The sequence below is a fragment of the Schistocerca piceifrons genome, chromosome 4 (assembly GCF_021461385.2).
Source record: "Schistocerca piceifrons isolate TAMUIC-IGC-003096 chromosome 4, iqSchPice1.1, whole genome shotgun sequence".
Classification (NCBI taxonomy): domain Eukaryota; kingdom Metazoa; phylum Arthropoda; class Insecta; order Orthoptera; family Acrididae; genus Schistocerca; species Schistocerca piceifrons.
Window position 1 is genome coordinate 335,699,693 of NC_060141.1, and position 13,711 is coordinate 335,713,403.

The following is a 13,711-nucleotide window of genomic DNA, read 5'->3' on the forward strand; positions in this document are numbered from 1 at the left end:
TCTGGGTGCCTGCGCTGCTGTCACACCTCTGTTGAATTTAAACAGAAGAATATGTCAGACATGTTCCGATTTCTCGAATTGGCATTCCACTTTCTAGCGTCCACAGCTCCACCCACTTCCTCCAAATGATAAAATGACAATATGTAAACTCAAACAGCTACAGATAAAAAATGACAATCGGTAAATAAATCCATAACAACAGGAATGCCAACATGCAAAACAAAAACACTACGAACTTGTGCACGAACCTAATATTTTGCCATCTGAACAAAAGAAAAAAGACTGAAGTAACACTTTTAGCGGCTAATTTTGTAATATAATTCTCACAGCATCCACTGATTTAATATGAATACGTTCCATTGCCGTGGTTTTACTTTTCTTCGTGTTCGTCGTATAACTTCGCTTGAAGATATTATCCATTCCGTTCAATCGCCTTTCCAACTTTTTTCCTTTCCCTGATAGAACTAAAATAGCGTGGACAAACCGCGAAGTTTCGACATCTTCTTTCTAACTTTGACTGCCTATCCAAATATCTCCTTGGTTTGCTTCCAAGCTTGTTCAGTGTGCAGACTGAATAATCTTGCGACCTCTAGAACTTGGAGGAGAATATTTCAGTTGAGTTTTTGAAAAACTTTCCGTAAATCGACAAATGATATAAACATAGATTTGTCTTTGTAGGAACTAGTCTATAAAATCATCCGTATTGATCGCTATTTAAATTTTTATTTTTACACTTTAACGCTTTTCGGTCACAACCGGCATCGGAATCACACTTAAATCTCGATACGCTGCCTCTTCAATTCACATGTACACTAGTATGATGACTTTTGAAACTATCTCTTGCATAATATATCAACTACGTTTTCTGTCATTAAACCGTAATAGTACGACATGTCTTATATCCTTCTAAAAATGATCAATGGATGATTAAAACCACTACTGTACCAATATCAGACTGACAGAGTGATTGAGTGTAGCTGTTCACAGGGCATCTGTCACATCAGCAACGAGTATGGTCACACCTTCTGTTCTATTTACGGTTGCCGTGTTCATCTGCACTGGTGCCGTTACTACAGCCAGTTGCTTGTGCCAGACAACCTCCAGTTGTTGTGATTCGCAGTTGTTTTCGTGTGGAGCACTTTTAATTTACGCGATAGAGCGTCTGAAGCTAAATGCGATAGTATTCAGAAAAGTGACAGGGCATGTTGCAAAGAAATAGACAGGAAGGGGAGGGGGGGGGGGGGGTGAGACGGGATTGGTGAAGGTAGGTGGGATTAATTTGGAATTAACGACTCTTTTAAAACCTTTAGATAAGGAGCTTGGATACAGCGACATTTGAGTGGAAAGCAACTGGACGACAGATTTACAAAATGTTTCTTAACGTCATTTACATCGTTTAAGGAATATAAGTTGGAAATTAGAGCATTCAGCAAGATTAGTTGTGTCATGATTCCAAACCGTGACCTGTTTTACTCAAATAAAGAAAAAAACAGTTAACATTACTGATTGGTGGCACTAAGCAACTTTGGAGGTTCTTAACAAAACTAGCAATATTTCTTTAATTACGTCGAGGCACTAGCCACACATATTAAAAAGAAAAAACGCAACGTAATAGCAACATACAATGGCATCTTGACTAAATCCAATGGGTACAGCTTCACACTTGCAAAAGGGGCCAGCCGCTGTATTATCTTCAACCTAAGACAGAACCAACAGCCATTAGTGCACGCGACTAGATAAGTATGCACAACGCCACAAGTCGCAAAACACCAAACAGTAGCCCCTTTAAAATTTTGTTATTTAACTCAGAAACATCTGTAGACTACAAAACAAGGCCGCTAGCCTCTTTAGCAAATCACATAACGTATAAAGATAATTTGCTCAAATTTAGCAAGTTTTCCAAAATGACTTGGGGTCTAACCCTTTTAAAGTTACATGACACATGACCAATATTGAACCAAGACAAATTACAACACAATTTTTATATACGAACTATAAATGGCTTACTACAAGTCAATAGATCAATTTTCCTTAAGGATTGTTGCGTAAGTAACACAGTAAAGATAATGGGCGGTTCCCTTAAAGTTCAGCACTTGAATTGGTGTTTTGAGTTTTTGTCGTTGAAGAGAACCGACTGTTCTTTTTCTTTCAAAATTTAACCACTTAAGTTTGACCTTTACGTACTTGTCATCCAAGAGAATAGCCCAAAACTTTACCCTTAGAAATGATGAAACAAGAATACGTGATGACTTACAGTTTCTTGAGCTAAAAGCCACCTTCCCAGTGCTCGTGAATCAAAATTATACTACCCATTCCGCTGCAGGCTGTTTACCAGTGCTTTTTGCTGTCAGCATAGAACTCGGCCATCGGTAAACACAAGCCATCAGCCGATAACGTTAAGCAAGCACCACACTTAGGACGTTTCGTTGCTTACATATAAACCTTCCTGCTTCTACAACAGATAACAGAAAGGAACGTTAATCCACACTCGGGTATGAAAGACAGCGCCCGCCACATTTCTCAAAGCACGAGCAAACAAAATTTTCAAAATGCAGTTATTGTGGTGGATCGGAGTAGAACACAGTAACAACTCAAAGGCTCGTTGGGCCCTCCCAGTCGAACGCAGGCACCTCATTGGCTCGCTTTCGCCTCTCTCCGGTACAACTAAACAACTGCCGAATCCCGACTGTCGAGGAACTGCAGCGTCCACCGCTCATGATTCCGTCAAAACCTTCCTATAGGAAACCACTCCTGCTGACGGCCCGCAGTAGGCAGTTCAAGAGCCTGGGCAGAGGGCTTTTCTATTTTAAGAACCAATAAGACGTCTGATTTCAGCCGCGTCAATAAAACTACACAGTCGATTGACAGGTCCAGTAGATACGCACGTATCAACCTCCTCATCCTCCACCCCCACGCCCGCAGTGGCGAAGTCGGGTTGGGGGAGGGGGTTAAAGACCTCTGGCATTACTCTCCTACCACTCCACCTTTGCCTTTCCACCAAGCTTAATCTGGCTGAAATTAGACCTGTACGTCTGCAGGTTTTTAACCAAGAAATTGACTTGTGGGAGAACTCTGGAAATAGTATATGGACATACACACCTTGGCAGTAACTTTTCTTTAACCCCCTGTTCCTCTTTACTCTGGCCTCAGATATTCTGGAGGTACACCGTATCACCCAGCGTAAAAGATACCGCGTGTCTCCCTTGGTTGTACCTCCCTTTGATGGGCATGGATGATATTCTTCCGTGCGGCCCTCCACTTGTGCTTGAGGTCATCCACGTTTATGTATTCAGGCAAAAGATCATTGATGGACCACAAACTGCTCAGTGGAGGATTAATTTGGAAACCTAGCATGAGCTTAGTTGGTGCCAGCTTATGAGCCTCATGACAGGCCGTATTAAAGGCTAAAGACAACCAAATGAGGGATTGACCCCACCTCCTCTGATCCCCGGAGTGATGTAAAATAAGAGCCGACTTTAGATTACGATTAATGCGTTCAGCAAAGGACGGCTTAGGATGGCATGGTGAAGTGGTCATATATTTTATGTCCTGATTAAAACAAAATCTGCGAAAGTCACAGGAAGTAAGTCCCGGTGTATTATCACTTACCAGGAGGCCAGGAGAACCAAAAGTCGCGAATACCGATAGAGCAATCACTTATTTCATTGGTAGTTCCTTTATTCAGAATCAACCAAATAAAATGCGTGAAAGCGTCCACCACCTCCAGAACAAATCTGTTAACTTCTCTTGTACACGGTAGGGGGCCAAGAAAATCAATGAACAGCTTATTTAGTGGCTGGAACTCTCTGGTGGATTGTATTAATCCCTTCTTCACGGTCGGTCGGGCTTACTCCGCTTACTCTCCTGACATTCACCCACCAGTTGCCTGGTTTCCGTAACACTCCCTTCCATATCAATTGTTCGCTGATTTTCATACGAGTCTTATGCACCCCCAAGTGACCTCCGTATAGTGATTGATGGAAATACTTAAATACCGCCATCACCACATGGCGAGGCAAACAGATTTTAAACTTTCGGTCGTAGCTTGTTCGATGGCATAGGACCCCTCTTTCAACAAAATATCCCTTTACCGATCGCCCTTCTTTCATTTCTTTGAAGATGTCTCGTATATCATCATCCTTTTCCTGTTCTTGTTTAATATCTCGATATAATGCCGCTATTTTGCCGCTGCCACGTAAATAGGGAGAATCTCCTCGTCCCTGATAGCACTATGGGACTTAACATCTGAGGTCATCAGTCCCCTAGAACTTAGAACTACTTAAACCTAACTAACCTAAGGACATCACACACAACCATGCCCGAGGCAGGATTCGAACCTGCGACCTTAGCAGTCTCGCGGTTCCGGACTGAAGCGCCTAGACCCGCACGGTCACCGCGGCCGGCTCAGTAAATCGGACAAGACGGACGCCCCAGTGGCAAGACTGGATGGCACTCTATTGAATTCATACAAGTCGCAATCGGTGCAAAAGACGGTTACCTGTTTAGATTCTTCAGTTAATGGCATCTGGCAATATGCTTGATTTAAATCTAATACTGTAAACGCTTGTATCCCCCGCCAACCGGGTGAAACAGCTGTGCAGGTCGCTTAGAGGTACTGGTTCTAGCACAGCTTTCTGGTTTAGAACCCTGTAGTCTGCTACTGGCCTGAACCTCTCTCTCTTAGGTTTCGTAACCAAAAATACTGGAGACGCGTACGGCGATACAGATGGCCTAGTTATCCCTTCTATCAATAAACGACCTACCATCTCCCAGAGCCATTTCGTCATAGGAGGAGGTAATCGATACGGAGCTTGCTTTACCAGACCAAATCAGTCAGTCTAACACTCAACAATCACCTACCTTCATCCACTGACGAATGATTAACATCAAATCTCCCAAAGAAATTTCAACATGACGAACACTGGGGAAAACCTGGTGACTACAGAATTTTACCTTGACCTGAGGGCAAAATTTAAAATACTTCTGCTTTAGAATAATCTAAAACACAGCGACTGTGAACTAAAAAATCACACCCCAAGAACAGTTCCACCATGAAGTTCTTAACAACCTAAAATTTCCAACACTCAGTTTGCCCTGAACCTGACATTTGACCTCCAACAGATCACTCGCGGCAGAGCGACATTCCTTTAATGTTTTGTAATGGTGGCAGGACCGAAATATGCTTATACTAAGGGTACCAGTCGGCGTCAAGTAATGGCATACTGCTGCCGGGATCAATCAGTCCGTACACCAGTTCTTTCCCCACAGCAGCGCATACATCCGTGTTACTGCGCCTACCTTGTGACAGCCGGAAAGTGTCCAGTGCGCCCTCTGTCACCGCAAGTTGCGTCAGCGTCAGCCACCCATACCATTAGCGTGCATGCTCTTACAATGCTTAACAACAGGGCCCTCACTCCGGCACCGAAAACAAACGCCTCGCTTCACACGGCGATCGGCCTACTTAGTAACCATGCTTCGATTAATCTTTGTGGACGAGCAAACACTTTGCCTTAATTCATCCCCGTTCTTGACGTTTTCTACACTGACTATCAAATGGTAAAGATCACAAAATGACCTTAGCTTATCCACAAATATGATCCATGACCGTTTTTACACATTCTTTCAAGTATGGTAACTACTGCCTTCCCTTCAAAAATAGCCACACACAAAGCTAATACAGCCTTTCTTATGCGCTCAACATAATCAGCTAACGCTTCATGCTCACCCTGCACCCTGTAAAAGCATTCCTCAACCAACTCACTCCGCCACCACTAACCCAAACATTCACTTAAAATACGTTCTCAAAGATATAAAAAGGACCTTTTTTCAACAATTCCTTCGGCAATTGACCTTCTTACTAGGTTTTCAGCTAAAGGACACATTGTTTGACACTCCAACTAATATGATGCTTGCAAAACCCGGGCCTGGACTTACAGCCTAACGGTGAGCCACAACACTTCTTTAATATGTACAGCATCTTTATCCGACAGAACACTAATACCTTGAATTGCTGTCAGCAGGGGCATCGGAAGATTACTAAACTGACTTGACAAACTACCTACTCTGCTTGTGACTACTTGCACTATAGGTATTAACACGCCATCAACTTCGCTTCCTTCTTGCCACTTCAACGCTGCTAATTCCCTTCGCACAGAAATGCCTTCACCCTGCTGAGTCTGTATATCTAACACTGCTTTGGCATCTTCATACACCTGACAAAGGTCACGAACCCTGTTGGCAACGTAGTCCATCATCGCGTGCAGACGCAATAACCGAACCCGAGACGGTGAGTACCTTCTAATAATACAACACTCTTGTAACTACACCAAGGTAGACAGTCCACGTGGCGCAGGCGGCACTTACCTCTCCCTTTGGTTGAGTCGTGATGCTGACAGATTTATCTAATGCGCAACGTAACTGATGAAAGTTCAACTTTGCTGCCCTCCTTCGGTTCTCAGCCCATTCAGAGGTCATACTGTAAGCTGTCGTTGCGCAAACACTTCAGACTGAGTACTGGGCTACTTGTCATAGTTGAGAGCACTGCAAAGGCACCAGTAAAAATGAAACTTGTTTATACTATCCAAAAAATGTAGAAGTACTTAACTAGTCTATGTATCAACTAACATCAAACTTCGAATGCTCAGTACGAAGGTACGCAACCACCCAGAAAAAACCACGCAGGGCTTCCATTGGTAGGAAGAAGGGGGGTGGGGGGAGGCGTTGGGATTGGTGAAGGTATATGGAATTATTTTCTAACTAACGACTCTGTTAAACCTTTTAGAAAAGGATACGTTGGTTACACAGATCCTTGAGTGGAAAGACAATGGACAACATATTTGCAAAACATTTATTAACATCATCAGTCTATACACACATATCAGTAATACCTCTGCATTTTCTGTGTGAAAAGTCTTAATTTTTTTAAATGTAACAGACGTTATTAACATTCAACATCTTCATTCTTCACGTCTACATATTTGCAGCCCTCTGCCGCTAAAAGGCTCCGAATTCTAGTATGTAACATGGCGGCGTGTAACGTAACTATGCCGGTGGGTGAGAAACAGTGCGCTGTAATCGAGTTTCGAATTTTGTGGAGCATCCTCTCCTTCAACATGGCAAGCCCATACCACACGCTAGCTCTGTGGCGTCTCCAACAATGCTAGCCTTACATATAGTGCCATCATCGATTACTCTTCATACGGTCCCAACTTGGCCCTATCCGATTTTCATGTTCCCAAAACATAAAAAAAAAACACCTTCGAGGACTTCATTGTGTTTGTGATGAAGCGATACAAGCAGAGTGAGGGACCACCTCCGTCAACAAAGTGAAAAATTCTAGTGTGACAGTTCCAACAAGCAGATCTGTCGTCGCTAGGGTGACCATTTTGAGAAATAAATATGTGGAGACGGAGAATGAAGATATAGAATGTTAATAATATCTGTATTATTGAAAAACCTTAAAGAGTTTTCACATAATAAATTCGGAGGTATCACTTTTTAGAACGCCCTGGTATTTTATTTCAAAGAGAAATCAATAACATATACTGACAGAAGATCATGTAAATAAATTTAGTACTACGACAGCTGCACTTTGTGTGCAGATAGAAGTGAACCGTTTAACTCTTTGTTTTCCTTGTTCAACATAGGGATGGCGGCTATTGCTGAAATAACCAGTTTTCGATTACATCGGTGCTTTTCGTCCTCATTTTAACCTGACTGTTAAAACCGCTCAAAGTAACCAGCTTCTGAAATAACAGATTTTTCGGTTCTTTATTGCTGTTGCTTCCGGTAGTAAACGTAGACTTCGAACAAAGATTGAAAAGTTCTATTGGAGGCGAAGGAGTAGGAGGTCACTATCGATATGGGTTTGAGGCTGTGGCAGAAATCTTTCACTTTGTCTCCAACAACGATTGATTGTGAAGGTGAAAGGGATGGGCGTGGCGACAGTGAGAGCGAAGGGTCACAGGTTGGTGACTTCCCTGCATCGTCAATTTTATAGCACTCCGTCTTCCGGCCACATGTGGCCCATCGGGACCATCCGACCGCCGTGTCATCCTCAGATGAGAATGCGGATAGGAAGGGCGTGTGGTCAGCACACCGCTCTCCCGGTCGTTATGACGGTTTTCTTTGACCGGAGCCGCCACTATTCGGTCGAGTAGCTCCTCAATTGGCATCACGAGGCTGAGTGCACCCCGAAATCGTCAATTTTCAACACCATAAATTTTTCACCCAGAAGCAACCACAAACATTAAGGGTTCAGTTATTATCCCAAGTTTATAGGACGTAAATAAAATTATAGGTGTATCAGTTAAAGTTATCTTCTGTTCTAAGGAGCTTTGCGAATGTTTTCTCCTTATATGACGTCGCACGTTCGTTGTGCCTACTACCGTTTTCAATCTTTTAAAGCAAATGGAAAATTGCACTTCATTTCTACTGCACTTTGTAATTTCTTCCATTAACTTAGGACGGTACCATTCTGTATTACTGATGCACTTAAACGACAGCGAGAAGCTGCCGCATAGAACAGGTGGGGAAGTCTGGCACATTTCACGTACACGCATTAACATCTAACAGGGCACGCAACACGACTACTGCGGTGTTGCCTCCGAAGTGCTGTAGGTATTCTCAGTCCATGTGCTTGTTGCTAGTTCCTAACTGTAGGCACTGTTATAAAAATAAGTCTGATCGATCTTCATCGTTTCTATAATAATCCAATATTTTCAAGCGATAGAAATTTTAAGTATAAACATTTTTCATTAAAAAAAGCTTTATTTAAAAACGAAAAACATTCAACACTGTTAAAACTTCCTGGCAGATTAAAACTGTGTGCCCGACCGAGACTCGAACTCGGGACCTTTGCCTTCCGCGGGCAAGTGCTCTACCATCTGAGCTACCGAAGCACGACTCACGCCCGCTACTCAGAGGTCCCGAGTTCGAGTCTCGGTCGGGCACACAGTTTTAATCTGCCAAGAAGTTTCATATCAGCGCACACTCCGCTGCAGAGTGAAAATCTCATTCAACACTGTTGCTGTGGCAAATTGATACATCGGTTTTTTACCCGCTTATTAGAAAAAAATGAAAAAAGACCTTTTATAACTGAGACTAAACAAATACTAAAAAGTACCGGTTATTCAGAGCTAAAATACGGATGTTTTCCCATTCCTCGTTCAATACCGCTCAGCTGCCAGTGACTTGTTACCTTGATCGAGGTGTCCTACTGCTGCTGTGCTCTAATGTTGATCACTTATTTTTATCGAGGTATGCCACTGTCGCTGTTAGGATCATGAATCTTTGAGACGAGCACGAGTTCGGGATGGCAGTTATCGCTGAAACAATCAGATTTCGGTTGTATCGTTTCTTTTTTTTTTTTTTTTTTTTTTTGTTTCGGCACCGGTTTAACTGGGGTATTAAAAGCACTCAAAACTACCAATTTCTGAAGTAACCGATTTCCGTTTTTTGTTCCTATAGTTTCCTATAGTAATCGTAGAAATCGAACAAAGACTGAAAAATTTTGACTTCCTCGGTACATACAAGCGTTCCCTTAATACTAAAAGGCAAAGAAAATAAAACTTAGTCCGTCCACCGCTTGCTGCTTTTCTCGAAAAGTAATAAGTCGTTGATTCTACAAAACTAGCTAGAACTGTTCTATTGATTCTAATCGTTTCTAACTCTGCTCAAAAGTCATGTTGTAATCGGGGATCATACCACTATTTAGACATTACGAATATTCAGTGTTGAAGGGTGAAAACTGAGATTGAGGAACTCTATTTTTCGTGTCCATCTGTCCGTTAGTGCTACAAGCAAAGAAAGGCATATTATGTAAACATAGACAGTAGACCAGGTGTTTTCTATTTTTGTTGTAAACTATGTGTCTACTACTAAAGTATACTTTTTCTCCTTATGTGATGTCACAAGTTGGTTGGGGCTCCTCCTGTTTTCAATCTTTCAAAACAAATGGAGATTGTACTCCTTTGATACCGCACTTCGTAAAATACTTTCAGGCTAAGAGTGGTATAATTCTATAATTCAAATGATGTCCAACGACGACACTGAGGAACTACCATATAGACCAGATGGAGCATGTGCTGCATCCTGCATGTACACGCACATCAGCTAATCGGTTGCGCCACTTGGTTACAGGGTACATCATTGTCTCAGGAATGCTGTACCAATTCTTATGCCATGTGTTTGTTGTTTTTTCTGTCGACATTGTTATTAAAGCAGCACTGATCGCTTTTCTCATTTTTTGTGATTCAGCAACATTTCAAAGCAGATCAAATTTTACCAATAAAAATTACCCGTGCCTAAAAATAGGTTACCTTGAAAACGATAAATTTTAGAACTGCTGCTATGGCTAATTAATCTTGGTTACTTTATCCGGTTATTAGTAAAAAATAAAAACATCTGTTATAACTCTGGCTAAACAAATACGGAAAAATACCGGTTATTCAGAACAAAATACAGTTACTGGTTTTAACGGTTCGGTTTTCTCAATTCCAAGCGCTCTGCTATCAGTGCCTTGTGACTTTAACCGAAGTAAAAATAAAACAATGCCTTCCAAAAAACCGCCAATATCTTCAAGCGACACAAAATAAGAATTTCATTCAAAAAATAAAATAAAATCTCCCAGAGACTTCCTCATAACTTAAAAAGCAGTCAAGATAAATTTTCATCCTTCGGGACATACAAAAGCATGTGTAGTAAATACCCAGATCAATACATAGGTCAAACAGATCGTAACTTCGACTCCAGATTCAAACAACACATCAGCGCCTTGCGATACAACACAGCGCACAAATCTGCAATTGCTTCCCATGTAAAATATACAAGACGTCCATTTGACAATATAGAGAGCAACCTTGAAATACTACGTACACTAAGCAAAGGAGACATAATGTCCCTATATGAAGAACTAGAAATCTATACAGACAGAAAGAAACTTGGAGGACATCTACTCAATGACAATAGTGAAACAGGTTCAACCAACTTTTTTTCAAAAGCTTTGACAAAGTATTTAAAGCGTTCCCATAATTTACAGTATCAAAGCACAGCAATCAACGTAACCACTCCCATTCATCCCTCAATAAGTCCAACCTACAATACATATGCATGGTCTCTTGTCATCTTTTTATATAAGAAATTAATATAAGAATTGAACATATGTACATTCAAGTGCAACTCATTCACATTTTTAAAACAAAAAGAAATCACATGTACATAACGATTCAATCATTATTTTTGTATCCAATGCTCCAACCCCTTCATATTTACACTCGTATACCTAGTACGGAACCTGAATTGTGCATATGCGCACATGTCAATATTATCGTGCAAGGCATTCATATTTTTTTAAAAAAGGAAAAAAAAACATATTTATATAGAAACCATTTAATATTTTATTTCTGCATCCAGTGTAAACAAACATATATATATAACACGTACAACATGTCTGAAGTGACAGTGTAAAAGTAATGTGCAGTTGAGAGGATAAACATAGGCAACAGCGTGCAGAGTTTGTACAACTCCGCCGTCCCTGTAAGTATAGTTCACTGTCAATAATTCATGTTTTTAACCATCAAAGGGCCTTCTCTAAATAAACAATGTTTATCTTTAGCAAAAGACGCAAGATAACCTACACTGCCCTCGGTCTGCTACTGTGAAAAGACGTATTCACCAACACTAGCCATGTAAATAAACAACTCTCCACCTGAAGAGGAAGGTGTGAACCATCGAAAACCATGGTGGCAAAACAAACAAGTGACTTACGCAGAAATTGTTTTATTTGTAGTTTTCAACAGTCGCAGCCCTCAAAACGCCGTCCCTTACGGACGAAATATTCATTTAACCGAGGTGTCCTACTGCTGCTCTGCTCTGCCGCTAATCGCTTTATTACGTTCATCGATTAATGCTACTGCTGCTGCTAGGGGCATGAACATTTGAGACGACAACGAGTGCAAGTGTGCCATCGAGCAGTGCAGCCATCTGGCGGGCGAGCCTGCGACCACAGTGAACGTGCCCGCCGTGGGTGAGTCGCCCGGCCCTGGAGAGGGGGGGACGGCGCGGCGCGGTGCGGCGCGGCTGCGCCCGTTATGAACAGCCATAAAGCACGGCCCTGTCTTCATAAAAGCTGATACATGCCTCCGTATTTTCTCAGCACTGTTCTTACCGAGCCATTAAAATAACCTATAGGCTTTATGGCGGGGCTGTCACGGGAATGCGAGTCGAGTCGACTCGAGGCGAGTCGGCACCGAAGTGTGGCAGTAGAGAGACGGAGAAAGAGAGAGAGAGAGAGAGAGAGAGAGAGGAGACCTGTAGGAGAAGGGAGGGAGTATGCGGAAGGCGTGCGCCGCGCCGGTGAACTGTGGCGACTTCTGTGGGGTAGGGTAGCGCCGAACGGCTGCATCCTTCACCGGAGCTGTCGCCGGGAAAGACGGGGCTTCATTTCCCAGCGCCGTGACAAACTGTTTGCTCCGCACCGCGAGTTCCTGCCCGCTCGAAAGGGAGGCTCTCGGTTCCGTTGCTGCCGCTCCGCCCCTGTCTATGCCACGTGGGCAGCAAGCGCTTGCATACACGGCTATTGAAAGCCCTCCGCAGAGATAGAGCACCAGTTGACTTCGCCAGCGGTTGTGTCAGCAGTAAAATCGTTGACAACCCTCTAGCACCATTTAGTGAGGATTGGAGTGACGGACGATAAATTACAGTATAGAGATGGTGGCAGCGTCATGGCCTGCAACAACCCCGTTCAACTTCGGCAACTTGTGTATATCAGCAGCAAATATCTGCTATTATTTTAAATGTCTGGTGCACTCTGCTGGGAACCGCGTACCCCAACAATTTATTGGCATGTGATTCTTCGAGATTCTTTACTGGAGTATCTGTATGCATGCGACTACTTTGTTTCAAAACGCAGCGCATAAAAAACAGGATTTTAAGATGCTCATACCTCGGGTTCTATTGGCGATAAAAGGGCCAAATGTTTTGGATAGACTTTGCGCTAGGGACCATTTCTGTGCCCAACAGAAAGATCGTCTTAGCGTCACTACCCTACAGTACATATCAAAGTACGAATATTACACACTTCCTCCTGCTTAGACAAATGGAGCAAATCAGTTGGTTCTTTTTGCATTTGATGTGGTCTACGGTGGGCTTGATAGGACTTACGACCGAGCGAGATGATGCAGTGGTTAGCACACTGGATTCGCATTCGGGGAGACGACGGTTCAAAGCCACGTCCAGCCATCCTGATTTAGGTTTTCCGTGATTTTCCTAAGTAGCTTCAGGCAAATGCTGGAATGGTTCCTTTGAAAGGACACGACCGATTTCCTTCCCGATCCTGCCCTGAACCCATGGTACCGATGACCTCGCTGTTTGGACTCCTCCCTCAAATCAACCAACAATATTACAGAAATACCATTAGTCCACCTGCGGTTCCTCTAAAAATCCTACAAAAAGGTTTTTTAATATATTTTCCTCGTCATCAGCGGACCAAAACCCATCCGAGGATTCCAGAACGGGTACGTACAGCAAATGGCAGAAATGTAAGTTATGTTCCTAAGATCCCATCCTCAAATAACTCTGAAAGTTTTTCTGATATCTTTATCTGTTTCCAAGATGCTGGAGTGCAAATTTAGTTCCACACGTGATATCCGGTATGAGCTGAAATCTAAATAATAAATAACCGCAGAAAATTGATGAAATTTTGACGGCATAT